This window comes from Heloderma suspectum, chromosome 5 (genome assembly GCF_057233095.1).
Source record: "Heloderma suspectum isolate Gila_16-S chromosome 5, 16-S_ref, whole genome shotgun sequence".
In the NCBI taxonomy this organism is placed as follows: domain Eukaryota; kingdom Metazoa; phylum Chordata; class Lepidosauria; order Squamata; family Helodermatidae; genus Heloderma; species Heloderma suspectum.
Window position 1 is genome coordinate 140277774 of NC_139462.1, and position 16539 is coordinate 140294312.

Consider the following 16539-nt stretch of genomic DNA (forward strand, 5'->3'; position numbering starts at 1 on the left):
TTGCTTTATTCATATGGACTTCTAAGGTACCTTTCGCATCAAAATTAACATTTAAAAATCACAAAGAACAAGATTTGTATCCAGAATACCTTAGAATCATACTAAAGCAAGCAAAATTAACATTTAAAATAACACAGAAAGATCGATATAAAACCATCTCATTTCTCTTCGATTCCCGTGGCCCCTTTCATTGCCTTTCAGGATCCATTCCCTCCTTTACTGGTAGCTCATTTGCAGCTTGCACCGATTTCAGTGAAGCCGGCATGTCAACAGACAAGCTCAACTCCCATTATGTCCTTTGGACCTCCAGAGAGCTGCCATTGCCTCCAATGGGCATCCTCGTCCTTAGGGACTCCGGGAAGGGCGGCCCAGCGAGAGCGGGCGCAAGAGACGGTCGCAGCGGCTCCTCACAGCAACTGACGCCGCCTCTGCCCGCTCGCCCGGGGAGAATTTGGCCCCACCGGAGGGCAAGAGAAACGGCGGAGGCCCCCAAAGGTATCTCCCCAAGCCCCCCTCCCAGCAGGCCCTGCCAGAGCGGGACTACTGCTGGGCGGGCACCGGGAGCAGCCGCCACGCACTTGCTCCCTGGTTGCTACCGGTGCCCACTCAACCAGCTGAGCCGGCGCCGGAAGCGTATTTATAGCTTGGCCGGATACGCGCTTGCGTCACGGAGCGCCATGCCGCAACACCTCAGCCGTGCGTGTACGTAATGGGAACGTGACACACGCACGGTGGCGCGCTATTTATAACTAACCCAAAGAGAGGCGGCGGGGGGGGGGGTCGGGTCTGGAATGTCTTTCTTCCCGCTTTCTCGAGGTGTCTGATAGTTCGTTCTTCTTTGGTTCATTTTTCCTTTCCCCCGCCCCGTCTGGAAAAATAGCAGCGCTTGAGGGGGAGGAAGTCACGCGACCCGGAAGTTTGTGCGGCCCAGACGGGTCGTGGAGTTGGTTGTCATGGCTACCACCGGGTCCGGAACTGCTGCGGATGTTTTTGCACGACCACAACGGCACCCCCACCCCGTTGACAGAGCGCAACTGTAGACGCGGCCTGCGCTGGGGCAGCCCAGCTCCGGGGCGAGTGACGTGAAAAGGCTGCTCCCAGGTTGGTGGCTGTTGGCTTCGACATCTCTGGGTTAAAGTGGCTATAAAAGTGAAGAACTGGGCTACTACTGTACCTTGTTATGGCGAATTTCAATAAGTTCAGCTTCTTTCACCAGTGAATGCCAAGCTGCAATATTTACTTTTCCACAAAACTATTCCAAAGTACAGAAACCCTGTTTCCCTGTGCATGTTGTAGAAAGGGTTTCCATTCCAGGGTGGGTAACATGTCCCTGCAGATGTTTTGACCTACAATTCCCATCCCTCACCATTGGCTATGTTGACTAGGGCTGATGGGAATTGTGGACCTCCAGAAGTTTTGATTGCTGCCATACATCTTCACACCCGCACCCAGCCTTTAAAACCTGCATGACTAGCAGAATGCCTATGGTTTTTTCCCTCCACATTGCAGGGAAAGGTGCAGCTGTTACATCCTACTTATGATACACTTTTTTAAAGCAAGAGATTAATAAAACAATTATCAAGTCTGACCCCTGCCTCAAGGAAAGGGCCATTTATCCAACACAAGAGAGATCAGCTCACACAATCCAGGTTAGTGTGGCACAAGTAGAGAGCGGATAGACTATGGTAAAATGTCAACAGAGCAAATGGTTCTAGCTGACTTGACAAAGCTAGCCAAGCTACACAACTGCATCCAAAGGTGAAATTTAACAACAACAAAAACCAGGGTTCACCACCAAATTTAATATGTACACTTTCTTCTTCACCTTACATAGGAAGATGAGTCAAACCTAGAGTGTGAGCACAATCTGAATTTTCTCAAAGTTTACAGTGTGCACAATGACATCACTCAGCATTGTTAGTCTAGCTGTTTAGGCCCTGATGACCTAAAGAAGAGGAAAAGTCTCTTGCCCAATATATGTCTGGGGGGAGAGATCCAATAAACCATAACTGAGTCACCACAGTACAAATAATTAGGCTTGTCGCCTCAACGTTTGTCCTTCCAGGGATCTTGCTTAAATGTCTGAGATATGTCCCAGGCTCTCTTAATATGCCTATGTATTACAATGATTCATCAAAACCTTGTATTGATAGTATGCTGTTTTTTGCTCCCCACTTCTGAGTGAAGAGAAGTTCAAGGTTTTCTTTTCTTTGCACTAGAGACTTAGGGCTTCTCTGTAATATTTCCTTTATTTATAAATGTACAGAGTATGCTGGAGGCAAATATACTAATATAAGTGGGCAGTGAAACTGATAATCCCTGCAGCTTGTGCAGCCCCTCAAGGCTGCATCCCAGTTTTCAGCTAACTCCATCTAGAAACTGCTAGCTGTTTCCAAATTCCAAGCCAAAACCTGGTTTCAACTGGTTGTCTGCCCCCTCCCCTCATTTGGAAAAGTGTCACATTCTGATATGTATCACATTCCAAAAGCTGGAAAAAGAGTTCCAGCTATTAGGAAACCATCCTTTCTCAGCCCTGAGCTCTGTTCTTCCAACCCACAACCAATTGTCTTTAACTGTCAACCACCAACTGACCTCTAACTGGCCTTTAAAAAAATCGTGTGGCCAGAACCTCTACCCAATCATGTTCTTTATGGTTCTTCTAATGACCAATCAAATTTGTTGACCGCTTGACCGATCCAAATTGTACTTTACTATCCACTTAGTTAGTACCTATATAAATCAAGGCAGCTTTTCCCCTTAATCATTTTCAAACTGTCCCTTCCCTAGCTATTTATAAACAAGGCAGCCACAACTATCTTATGCCCAATACAGAGTAGCAAAGCCAGGCTTCTGGTCTACTTGGTTATAATGAACACTGAGCTTAAAATATAAGGCCACCTTACATTATAATCTCACTCAGAGATGATAAAACATAAACAGATAAAATACAGTATTTCTTCACAAGCTTCCATGGATAAATATCAACTGATCATTCTGGACTATAGCTAGCCATCAGCCTAACAAAGGATTAGTAACAAAAGATCAGTATACCAGACTATGGTATACTTACTTGGCCACAGTATGAGGGATAGGAAACTATATGTCTGTGTGACTTGATTTAATAGCTATTCCTTCTGTGCAGAGAATGCTTAGAAAAGTAATGGAAGGAAGGAGAGACTACGGATTGCTAACAGAAAATTCTCAGTGCATTCACTACACTATACTTCCAGGATTCTTTAGGGAATCCAGGATTCTCTGGGGTAAGGTATGCCTAAACTAATAGATTTGTAGTGTAGATCTGCCCTAGCCCCAGGTAGGGCCAAAATGTTTCACTTCCAACTACCACCTGCATATTGCAGATGGATGTTTGTGAAACTCACATGGCCAAGTGGTGCAGGTAAGACTGAGATCAGTGGAACTACAAAATGAGTAAATGTGCTTAGTTGCATCTTTACAATGGAAGATTTGTACCCTGGATATCATGTTCAAATTACCGGTGTTTCTGTGCCTCTATTGCAAAACTGAAACTGATTTCAGGGGACTGGGTGCAATAATACTAAAGGCTTAAATGGCTGTCAGACAGTTTGAGGTTTTGAAAAGTCTGTTAGAGGTCTTAGCCCCCACAGAAAATTACACTTCCTAGAGTTCTGGGGGTGGGGGAAGTTCTGACATTTAACTATGTTTAAGTTTGTAAGCATGCCCTCTATGTCTCAGATTTTTAGGCATGTGGTAAAGATAAGAAGATCTACACATCAATGCAAATTCAACTAATTGGTGGGAGGAATTATCTGATTCAGTACTATTCAGTAGATTGGTGTTTTATGTACAACTAATAGTGAAAACTTATGCTTTCTTTTATTTGTTTGGGTTCACTTTTGAAGGATATCTCAGGACCCTTGTGGCATTTAAAAATAACCAAAAGCTGAACTTCACTTTATACCCAAACAAACTGAAGTGGAAGAGGCCTGCTTAGGTGTGGCATCTTTACCCAGGTGGATACCCATCCAACCTCGAACATCCTAAAGGCAAAGAGCCCCTGCAGAGCTTGTATGTGCCCTGAATGTTTGAGCATCTGATTAGAGATGTAAAATTTCTGGAAATTCTGAAGCCATGGGGAAAACAAACAATTTTTCCATCCCACCCACCACCACCACCCAGAAAAAATGAAAATTGAGGGAGGATTGAAAAATATGTAATCACTATATTTTTAGTGCTCTTTGCAGGGCTAAAGCCATTTTGTTACTTTAGGAACATATACTATACTATGTATACTTATAAAATTGTCATTAAAACTAAAAGCATTTAAAGGGAAACTCAGTAAAATTTTAATTATTGTCTGAATAAATTATACTTTTAAATTTAATATACCAAACATGATAATTTTATGAGCAAACCAAGTTATACATGGTACATTTTAGGAACTTCAGCAAGACTTTCCTGAAACACAGGAAGCTCTGGCGTGGGCTGGTCCATGAAGTCACGAAGATTCGGAAGCGACTGAACGAATAAACAACAACAAAACCCATAAGATGCAGGAAAAGCTGGAGGCTGGAAGGCTTGTGTACAGCATCTATTCCTGTAGATGTTTGTGAGGAATCTGTTGTGGTGGAGTTTAGGGAAATCTGGGGCAGTATCTTACTGTCAATCGGCTAATGCAAAGTATGTTGCACTAGCGTAAGGGACCTCCCAAGGAATCTCATTGCACCAGCTAACACAATTCATGTTGCACTAGAGACCCCTTACCCTAGCTCAATGTAGTTTCCATTTCTGGATTGACAAGGTAGGATGCTGCCCCTCATCTGAAGGAAAAGCTGCTGAGAGCTTATTTAGCTAAGGAAGAGTTCCTTACCTATTAAGGATGGTAACGAAGCATGTTTAATTTAAGAATATTTATGTAATCTTAACCTGTTATTTGAAGAGTGACATTTTATTCCCTTTTGTAAATAATTCCCTTTAATAAATGTCTTTATTCTTGTTGATTTTGAAAGGTTTTTTTTCTAACAGTGATGTCAATCCATGCATACACCATCCATGCCTACACTGGCTACTGAGTTTCTTTCAGGTATAGAGGGTTTATTTTGGTGGCAGCAGTTAAATATTTTATAGCTGAGGTAGTATTTCCTAATGATGACATCTAATTGGGAAATGTATTAAAATTGTGGCAGTGAGTTTTAAATATAGATTGTATAACACACACATTATTCTGTTGCATGTGGTGGCCATGGTGGGATAAAATACAGTGTTTCTCACAAATGTGGATTTGACTTGGAGCTTCCTTAAATATCAATTAAAGGATACATTACATCAATAATTTTAATATGGAATGGAAGAAATAACCATGCTGGGAATCTTACAGAGAGGATTTTTTTTAAAAAAGACCACTTCAAAATTTCCAGAAAGTTTACATCTCTAGTCTTCTAATTACATCATTTTTAGAAATCATTTTAAGAAAATAAAGGCCAGGTAACAATGTATAGCCCCTTCATGGATCACTGCCTTGTTGTGGCGAAGGGGCTTGCGTAACTCAGTGAAGCCATAAGCTATGCCGAGCAGGGCCACCCAAGACGGACATGTCATGATGGAGAGTTCTGACAAAATGTGGTCCACTGGAGAAGGAAATGGCAACCCACTTCAATATTCTTGCCAAGAAAACCCCATGGAACATATCACATGGCTAAAAGAGATGACGCCGGAACATGAGCCCCTCAGGTCGGAAGGTGTCCAATATACTACTGGGGAAGAGCAGAGGGTATTTCCAAGTAGCACCAGAAAGAGTGAAGCAGCTGGGCCAAAGCCAAAAGGACACTCAGCTGTGGATGTGCCTGGTGGTGAAAAGAAAATCCGATGCTGTAAAGAACAATATTGTTTAGGAACCTGGAATGTAAGATCAATGAATCGAGGTAAGCTGGAGGTGGTCAAACATGAGATGGCAAGATTGAACATCGACATCTTGGGAATCAGCGAACTAAAATGGACAAGCATGGGCAAGTTTAATTCAGGTGACCATTATATCTACTACTGTGGACAAGAATCCCTTAGAAGAAATGGAGTAGCACTCATAGTCAACAAAAGGGTGGGAAAAGCAGTCTTGGGTTCAATCTCAAAAACGATAGAATGATCTCAGTACGAATCCAAGGCAAACCATTCAACATCACAGTGATTCAAGTCTGAGGCCGAAGAAGCTGAGGTTGATTGGTTCTATGAAGACCTACAACACCTTCTAGAACTAAAACCAAAAAAAGATGTCCTCTTCATCATAGGGGATTGGAATGCTAAAGTAGGAAGTCAAGAAATCACCAGGATAACAGGCAAGCATGGCCTTGGTGTACAAAATGAAGCAGGACAAAGGCTAATAGAGTTTTGCCAAGAGAACACGCTGATCATAGCAAACATTCTTTTCCAACAGCACAAGAGGCAACTCTACACATGGACATCACCAGATGGTCAATATCTAAATCAGATTGATTATGTCCTTTGCAGCCAAAGATGGAGAAGCTCTATACAGTCAGTAAAAACAAGACCTGGAGCTGACTGTGGCTCACATCATGAGCTGCTGCTTGCAAAATTTCGGCTTAAATAGAAGAACATAGAGAAAACCACTAAACCATTCAGGTATGACCTAAACAATATCCCTTATGAATATACAGTGGAGGTGAGGAATAGATTTCAGGGATTAGACCTGATAGACAGAGTGCCTGAGGAACTATGGACGGAGGTCCGTAACATTGTTCAGGAGGCAGCAACTCATTCCATCTCAAAGAAAAAGAAATGCAAGAAAGCAAAGTGGCTGTCTGATGGGGCTTTACAAGTAGCTCACGAAAGAAGGGAAGCGAAAAGCAAGGGAGAAAGGGGAAGATATATCCAACTGAAGGCAGAGTTCCAGAGAATAGCAAGGAGAGACAAGAAGGCCTTCTTAAATGAATAATGCAAAGAAATGGAGGAAAACAACAGAATGGGAAAGACTAGAGATCTCTTCAAGAAAATCAGAGATCTCAAGGGAACGTTTTGTGCAAAGACGGGCATGATAAAGGACAAAGAAGGCAGGGACCTAACAGAAGCAGATGAGATTAAGAAGAGGTGGAAAGAATACACAGAAGAACTATACAGGAAAGATCTTAATGTCCCTGATAGCCATGATAGTGCGGTCACTGAACTTGAGCCGGACATCCTTGAGAGTGAAGTCAAGTGGGCCTTAGGAAGCATTACTAACAACAAAGCTAGCGGAGATGACAGTATTCCAGCTGAGCTATTTAAAATCCTAAAAGATGATGCTGTTAAAGTGCTGCACTCAATATGCCAACACATTTGGAACACTCAACAGTGGCCACAAGACTGGAAAAGGTCAGTTTACATTCCAGTTCCAAAGAAGGGCATAGCCAAAGAGTGTTCAAACTACCGTACAATTGCGCTCATTTCACATGCCAGCAAGGTGATGCTCAAAATCCTACAAGCTAGGCTTCAGCAGTATGTGAACCGAGAACTACCGGAAGTACACACTGGTTCCTGAAGAGGCAGAGGAACTAGAGATCAAATCGCTAACATTCGCTGGATCATGGAGAAAGCAAGAGAATTCCAGAAAAATGTCTTATTTCTGCTTCATTGACTACACTAAAGCATTTGATTGTGAGGATCACAACAAACTGTGGCAAATTCTGAAAGAGATGGGAGTACCAGACCACCTTACTTGTCTCCTGAGAAACCTGTACAAGGGTCAAGAAGCTACAGTAAAAACCAGAGATGGAACAACTGATTGGTTCAAAATTGGGAAAGGAGTACAACAAGGCTGCATATTGTCGCCCTGCTTATTTAACTTATATGCAGAGTACATCATGAGAAACGCCGGGTTGGATGAATCACAGGTCGGAATTAAGATTGCCAGGAGAATTATCAACAACCTCAGATGATACCACCCTAATGGCAAAAAGCGAAGAGGATCTAAAGAGCCTCTTGTTGAGGGTGAAAGAGGAGAGTGCAAACACTGGTTTGAAACTCAACATTAAAAAAATGAAGCTCATGGCATCTGGCCCCATCACATCCTGGCATATAGAAGGGGAAGAAATGGAAGCAGTGAGAGATTTTATTTTCTTGGGCTCCAAGATCACCGCAGACGGTGACTGTAGCCATGAAATTAAAAGACGCTTGCTCCTTGGGAGGATAGCTGTGGCGAACCTAGACAGCATAGTAAGAAGCAGAGACATCACCTTGCCGCAAAGGTCCGCATAATCAAAGCTATGGTTTTCCCAGTAGTAATGTATGGCTGTGAGAGCTGGACTATAAGGAAGGCTGAGCGCCGCCGAAGAATTGATGCTTTCGAACTGTGGTGCTGGAGAAGACTCTTACAAGTCCCCTGGACTGCAAGGAGGTCAAATCAGTCAATCCTAAAGGAAATCAACCCTGACTGCTCATTAGAAGGACAGATGCTGAAGCTGAAGCTCAAGCTCAAATATTTTGGCCACCTAATGCGAAGAGAAAAGTCACTGGAAAAGACCCTGATGCTGGGAAAGACTGAAGGCAAAAGGAAAAGGGGATGGCAGAGGATGAGATGGCTAGATAGCAAAGTTGTAATGCAAAGTATTTTGTGGTGGCCTGGTCTTGAATGGGCAATGAATACCCACTAGCTTTACAAAAGACCTGCTCCTGGAGAAGATGAAAACTACTAGAACTGGTGTTTTAATATGGATTGTGACAAAATCACAATGCTTGCCATGTGGAGTCTATATTAATCTTTCTATGTGTTCTCGGTGTTAAATAGAACCCAAGTAAGTTAGGGTTAAGTGTTTAGTAGAAAGTGAGTGAAAGGTGGGAGGGGCGTGCGTGCGTGTGTGTGTGTGTGTAGAATGAGTTTATAAAAAGCAGGAACAGACAGATAGGGTTTGATGAAGCTACATCTAGATAGTGGAGTTGTAAGTATAGGAGTTAGAAGAAGTAGAATAGGCAGGGTAAGACCAAGAACTGAGTGATTAATTATAAGTTATAACACCTCCTGTATTAAGTAAACTTTAATTTGTTTGTTTTTAAATTATAAAAGTCTTATTTAATTATTTAAAGTCTTGTTCATCATTCTGCACTACCAGTAGTGTTAATATTTTCTCGGTACTTCTCCTGGTTGGGTAACGAGAACCAATTAGGCATATTAGTGTCTCTTTTACCTAGTGAATTTAGGGCCTGGAGCTTGTGGGACAGTGAGGACTAGGGATGTACAAAAGTCACTTACCTTTTTGCGGATTCTGTTCATGGGGGGGGGCGTTCCGTCCCTCCCCCCGGAATGCTCAACGGGGGGGGGAGGCGATCTGGATCCCCCCCCCCGAATCCTCGACGGCCGGCTGTGCTCTGCGGCGGCTCTGTGGAGCAGCCGGCCAGGCCCAGGCCAGGGCCGTCCGCAGCCGGATTTCCGGCCGCGGAGGGCTCTGGGTAAAAAACAAACAAAAAACACGTACGCAAATGGTGGCGGCTATGGCCGCCGCCATTTGCGTTCCTTATTTTTTGCCATCTTAGTCCACATCAATATTTACGTAGACTAAGATGAAGAAAAGAAAGGGGAACGCAAATAGCGTAGTGGGTGCTATTTGCATTCCCCTTTCTTTTCTTCGTCTTAGTCTACATAAATATTGACGTAGACTAAGACGGCAAAAAATAAGGAACACAAATGGCGGCGGCCATAGCCACCGCCATTTGTGTACGCTTTTGTTGTTTTTTTAACCCAGACGAGATAGGCTACATAAGTCTTTACGTAGCCTATCACGTCTATGGGGGGGGGGGGAGAAAAAGACCAGACTGCAAATGGCGGCGGCTAGTGGGAAGACCAGCCGAAGCCGCTGCTGGAGCCGCTGCTGTCCGGAACATCCGCCTCAGGTAAGTCTCGTCCCAGGGGGGGATCCGTGGAGGGGGTGGCAGGCCGTTCCGCGATGGATTTCAGGGGGCTGAATGCACTGGCATTCGGCCTCACCGAGATCCATCGTGGAATTCTCTGACATCCATAGTGAGGCCAGCTGTCCCAAAGCAGAGGCAGACGGACCTGTGGGAGAGGTACGTCACAAGTGGTGGGAGCATCAGGATACAAAAAAAGGTTGTTTTATTTCGCCTCACGTAGAGACAGAGTGGGGAGATCCGAAGTGAAGGGATCTGAAATAAAAGGGCTTTATTTCTTAAATCGCTGAATAAAATGGGAACAGATTTTTGTAATCAGGAAGTAACAAGAAAGTACAGTAGCGTTACAAAATGGCAATTCTGTCTCAAAGAAACCCAAGTAGTAACATTATGTGGGTGAAAAAAAACTCTGGGGAAAAATAGCGTTTCTAAGCATGAAGAAGGAAGGACTCTTAGAGAGATGTAAGAGTCTGAATGTCCCATGTGAGGGAAAACCGGTAGATGAGTTAAAAATCATGTGAATAGATCACCTCAGAGGCAGGAGTCCTGGAGAAGCTGAAGCAAATCCACTAAGACATGTGCATATAGAAATGTCACCTCAGTATTTGGAATTTGAAAGAAAAACTGAAAGCAGAGATGTAACACACACAGAGAGAGAGAGAGAGATTTAAAAAAATAAGACTGAGGCAGAGTTAAGACAGAAGGAAAGAGAGAAATAGAAAGGTTGAATTGAAGAAATTAAGACAGCAAGAAAAAGATAGACAGTTAAAAAAGGAAATGGAGATGGGAAAAGATAAATGTTGAGGGAGGATAAAGAGAGAACTGAAGAAGAAGCCAGACCACCTAAATTATCCCCTAAGGATTTTACCCCATATGTGGTTAAAGAAGATCCATTCGTATTTTTCACCATATTTGAAAAAGCTACTCAAATGTAGAATATAGCTCACAATGAATATATGAGATTTATTCCTAGTTTGTTTAAAGGGACTTGTCTGAAGTATATAATAGCTTTCCAGTGGATGAAGTAGTAGACTTTGAAACCTTTAAGACTGCTGTATATCAAAAGTTTAGATATAACCCAGAATTTTTCACAAAGAGGTTTAAGAACACTACAATAACATCATGTAAGTCTTATGTGGAGTTTAGTTATAAGCTTACTGACTATTTTGAGAAATAGATCAGTAGTGCCAGTGTGAAATCCAAAGAAGATCTGAAAGAACTTACAGTTATGGATCAGGTCTTTCATCAATTACCTTAGGATATAAAACTTTTGGTTCTAGGTTGAAATCCAAAAACTGTCAAAGATGCTGCTGAGTTAGCTGATAGTTTTGCTTTAAACAGAGGATTTAATTTTACTAATAGAACAAATAAAGATTACCAGAATTGAAATATGAGTACATCTGGAGGATTTAAGAGAGAAGTTGATAATGAGAAAAATCAAAAAACCTCTAAAAATCCTGAGAGAAGATACCAAGTAAAACCTTTATTTGGGAACACAAACAAAGGTTGTTATAATTGTGGCTTAGTGAGTCACAGTAAGCCCAATTGCCCTAGACTGGAAGAAAGGAAAGACAAACCTACTCCAGTTAAGCAAGAACAAGTTCAAAACACCCCTGAGGTAAAAGAAACCCAAGGTTCATCCTGGCACATACTGAAGCGGGAAAAAGTGCCAGACCTTGATAAGACAGACAGAGCAAACGAGAAGTTAAATGGAAGTGATTATTTAGCTGTCTTAGACACAAGGGGGTGGATTTGTCTCTTATAAACCATCAACTGGTTAATAAAGAAGACCTTTTACCTCTGAAACATCTCACTATCAAAGATGTTACAAGCAAACATACCCAGATTCCGTTGGCACGAGATACTGTGTCATAGAGAAGATCTGAAGGAACATATGAAGTGGTGGTGAATTTTGAACAGAGTGAGCCCTTTGTGTTGGGCCAAGATATTATGACATCTGAGAGACAAGTATTTTTAGTCACAAGATCACAAACTAAGGCCAGAAAGCCCAATCCAAAAGATAAGGCCTACACACAGCCATCTACAGTAGGAGCGGCCTGCCCTGTGGTAGTCACAGCAATTGAGGCCAACTCCCAGCCAGACTCATGGCTTAGCAACCAGAGTGACTGCCCTGAGGAAGCTGCTGTATCTCTGACCTGGAAGGCAAGTTCATTGGTTGACAGTGAGTTTAGACAAGCAACTGTAACAGATCCTAGCCTGCAGTTTTTGAAGTCTCAAGCTGTAGAAAGAGAGACTCAGTTCAGTGAGTCACAAAGACAGCAATTTTTTTAGGATAAGAGACTGCGTTATAAGAAATAGCTACCTGCAACCAGGGGAGACAGTTACAAAGCTGAGAAGCAGTTAGTTGTTTCTAAACCATATAGAGATCAGCTGAAGTCTCTAGCTTGACATATAGGGATTGGCAAAACACGACAGCATTTACTAGCCAATTTCTGCTAACCTAATATTGCGCAAGACGTCACCAATTGTTGCAAGTCCTGTACGTCTGTCAGAAGGTGGGGAAAGCAAAAAGACAGTTGAGAGTTCCTTTAAATCCCTTGACTTTAATTAGCCAACCCTTCTATAGAGTAGCCATAGATATTGTTGGACCATTTTCAAAGCCAACACAGAGTGAGAAAAAATACGTTCTCACAGTGGTAGACTTTGCCACGAGAGATTCAGATGCTGAGGCACTGAGATGTGTGGATGCTACTTCTGTAGCATTGCTCAAGATCTTTACACGTTTAGGGTTCCCACATGAATTAATCTCTGATATAGGGACAGTATTTCTGTCAGAAGTTGTAAAGTGCCTGTTTAAGTGCTGTGCCATCAAGCACCTAACATCTGCAGCGTACCATCCCAAAACGAATGGTTTGGTAGAGAGATTAATGGCACACTTAAGAGCATGATCAAATCATACCTAGTAGACCACCCAAACGATCAGGACAAACGTCTCTCATGCATGCCATTTGCTTACCACAAGGTGCCCCAAGAATCTACTGGGGTCTCTCCATTTGAGCTTATGTTTGGCGGGAGAGTCAAGAGCCCCTTAGCAGTTCTTAAAGGGAACTGGGAGAGAGAACTCTCAGAAAACTGCACCTATATAGTTCAATATGTGCTAGATCTTCAACAGAGACTGACAGAGATAGCAGAGTTGGTACAACACAATCTCACAAAGGCACAGAACAAGCAAAAGCTCAGAAATGACCAGAAGGCCAGGCTAAGAAGTTTTGAGTTTGGTGATAAAGTGACGGTTTTCCTGCTCAGACAGCACAACAAATTAGAGGCCAGTTAGAGGCCTTACGCTGTCTGAGATTTTTTTAAAAGGCCCCTTGTTCAGTCGTTAAAGCACGTCCGACTCTTCGTGACCCCATGGACCATAGCACGCCAGGCCTTCCTGTCCTCCGCTCTCTCCCGGAGTGTGCTCAAGTTCATATTCATTGCATCGGTGATGCTATCTAGCCATCTCATCCTCTGCCGTCCCCTTCTCCTTTTGCCTTCAATCTTTCCCAGCATCAGGGTCTTTTCCAGTGACTTTTCTCTTCACGTTAGGTGGCCAAAATATTTGAGCTGTTATTACCAAGGTAACTGGCGTGGGGGGAAGAATAAGATTATACACATCAATATGATCAAACCCTACTATGAGAGGGAAGCTGCGGTGTATCACCTCCCCTTCCCCTTTCTAATAAACAAAAAGCTGAACAAGATTTGCTTACAGAAAGTAAAGAGAAGGGAAAGGTACAGCAGATAAAATGGGCAGAGGAAATTTCTGAAGATATTAAAAATGCCATAGTAGAGATCTTGGCATACCTTTTTAGTTCAAATGCCAAACATGCTATAAACACATTTAATCATGCACCTATACATTCTATCGCTTACAAGAGGGTATTATCAAGATGTCAAGAGGGAAGTCAAGGAGACATTAGAAATTGGGGTGATTCAAGAATCAAACAGCCCTTGGGCATCACCCATTGTGCTGATGGTTCAATACACTTCTGTGTGAACCACAGAAAATTTTTAAAAATCACAGCGATGGATGCACATCCAGTGACCAAAATGGATACCTTGTTAGTCTGTTAAGCTCAGCCACCATCATTTCCTGCAAAAGATTTTGGCAGCTAGAGCTAGAAGAGTTCAGAGCCAAGTCGGCATTTATAACATCAGATGGACTCTATAAGATTACTGTGCTCCCATTTAGATTGATGAATAGTCCTTCGGCATTCCAGAGGCTTATGAACAATGTACTGAGGAGCATGGCTAGTTGTGCTATATTGACAATATAGCCATCTTCAGCCATTTATTTGCAACACCTTCAAAATGTCCTGTCTGCCATCGAGAAGCAAGACTGACAGAGCAGGTAAGTGCCAGTTGAGGACATAAGTAATTTATCTAAGTCACTGGGTGGGGAACAAGACATTTACCCTATTAGAAAACAAGGTTGCAGCAATTGCTTCTTTGCCAATACCCACCACAAAGAAACAAGTCAGGGCATTTGTGGGGCTGGCGGCTTACTACCAGAGATTCATCAGCAAGTTTAGAGAAATCGCAGCTCCATTGCATGAACGCACTAAAAAACAGAAGCCTGACAAAGTGACCTGGATTGAGCAATGTCAAATAGCCTTTGACAAATTAAAACAAGTTCTCAGTAATGCACCTGTATTGACTGCACCCAATTTTGACCAGCCATTCATTCTGGCAACTGATGCATCAGAGGCAGGAATCAGAGCTGTACTCATGCAAGAAAAGGAAAGCACCAATCATGCGATAGCTTACTACAGCCGCAAGATGAGTGATTGTGAAAAGAATTACTCATCTATATAAAAGGAGTGCCTAGCCATCGTACGGACATTGGACAAAGTCAGGCCATACCTCTGGGGCCAAAAATTCACCATGCTGACTGACCACAAAGCATTTATGTGGCTGCAAACCATGAAGAATCACAACCATCTTCTCCAGCGCTGGTCAAGAGTATCAAGCCAAGATTCACCATGTCACCAAAAAAAACAATCTCATCACAGACAACCTGTCCAGAAGAGAAGTCTGCAACGTGCCTGTCATGTAAGGGTTTGTTCCTGACCAAAAGGGCTTTGGCCAGAAGGACTCTGTTGCATGGGCCAATACCTTCTCTTCCACTGACTCTGTGTGAGAGTGGAGGGTTTGTTGAAGTTTGTTTGTTCTGGGATATGTTTTATGAGAAGAGGGTTTTTCTTTTGCAGAGATTTCATCACTGAAAAGAAGACTGCAAAATGGACATTTTGACAAGAGTGTTTTAGACTCATCATATGAGCTGGACTCATAACACATTTATCTGCACCTGCACCTTTCAATCCCTGGATCAATACTTGGGGGGCAAGTAATATCCCCTGCTTGAAAATGGGAGGGGGGATGTTGTGACAAAATCACAATGCTTGCCATGTGAAGTCTATATTAATCTTTCTATGTGTTCTCGGTGTTAAATAGAACTCAAGTAAGTTAAGGTTAATTGTTTAGTAGAAAGTGAGTGAAAGGTGAGAGAGGCATGTGTGTGTGTGTAGAGACTGAGTTTATAAAAAGCAGGAGCAGATAGATAGAATTTGATGAAGCTACATCTAGATAGTAGAGTTGTAAGAATAAGAGTTAGAAAGAGTAGAAGAAGCAAGGTAAGACCAAAAACTGAGTGATTAATTATAAGATATAACATTTCTTGTATTAAATAAACTTTCATTTGTTTGTTTTTAAATTGCAAAATCCCACGTCTTGTTCATCGTTCTGCACTACCAATAGTGTTCATATTTCCTGGGTACTTCTCCTGGTTGGGTAAAGAGAACCAATTAGGCATATTAAGTGTCTCTTTTACCCATTGAATTTAGAGCCTGGAGCTTGGGGGACAGTGAGAACAGCTGTCCCAAAGCAGAGGCAGATGGAGCTGAGAGAGGGGTACATCACATGGATCAACACAGCTGCCTACATGTTTGAACTCTCCTAGGGGGTGTGGCCAGGGGGCTGCCATGATGAGCACATGCTCTGCAAAATGTACCACTATACCACTGCATATTCAGTTGTAATTAAACCAAAGAACATGTAACCGAAATTACCATGTATTCTTCCCCAGTCTACCCAAGCCTCAATTCCCTCTCCCTCTGTTGTTTCCCTGTGTCTATTATAGATTGTAAGCCCTTTGGAGTAAGAACCTGTCATGTCTGTTCTTTGTAAAGTGCCATGCACATATATGGCACTCTCCTGTAGGATTTCAGATGTATGTTTGTGAGGGTCAACATGCATCTCAAACCTTGGCTGACAGAGGGTGGGGAGGGAATGGCTTTGTTGAGAGGAGTTGCTTAGGAAAACTGCTGGGATTAAGCAAACACTTCTCCTGCCACTTCAGTACTGAAAGTCACCCATTCTCAGAACTGCTTTTCACCATAAGAAGTATCCCATTGCAGTTAAAATACATTGCTGTAATTTGGTCCCAACAGGGATTTAAAAATCATATTTTTGAAATATTATACTTGACTCTCAACAACTTCCCTGAAAAAGTGTAAGTATATTTAATTCTCCTCCACTGAAGTATACTGTGGGTCTGGCAGTGCTTTGACCTTGTGCAGCCTGGGTTTCAGTTCAGTACCAGCAAAAAACAACAAACAAGTGCACATTTAAATATACACCAAACCATCTCTATAAAACAGTAGCTTG

The 16539-nt window shown here is 42.5% G+C and overlaps 1 pseudogene across 1 annotated transcript; it reads left to right on the top strand.

The window, feature by feature from the left end:
• The first annotated feature begins 9700 nt into the window (after nucleotides 1-9700).
• LOC146344569 (uncharacterized) lies at nucleotides 9701-16539 on the top strand (annotated as a pseudogene). Its single transcript, XR_014792261.1, has one exon. The product of XR_014792261.1 is annotated as an uncharacterized LOC146344569 (transcript).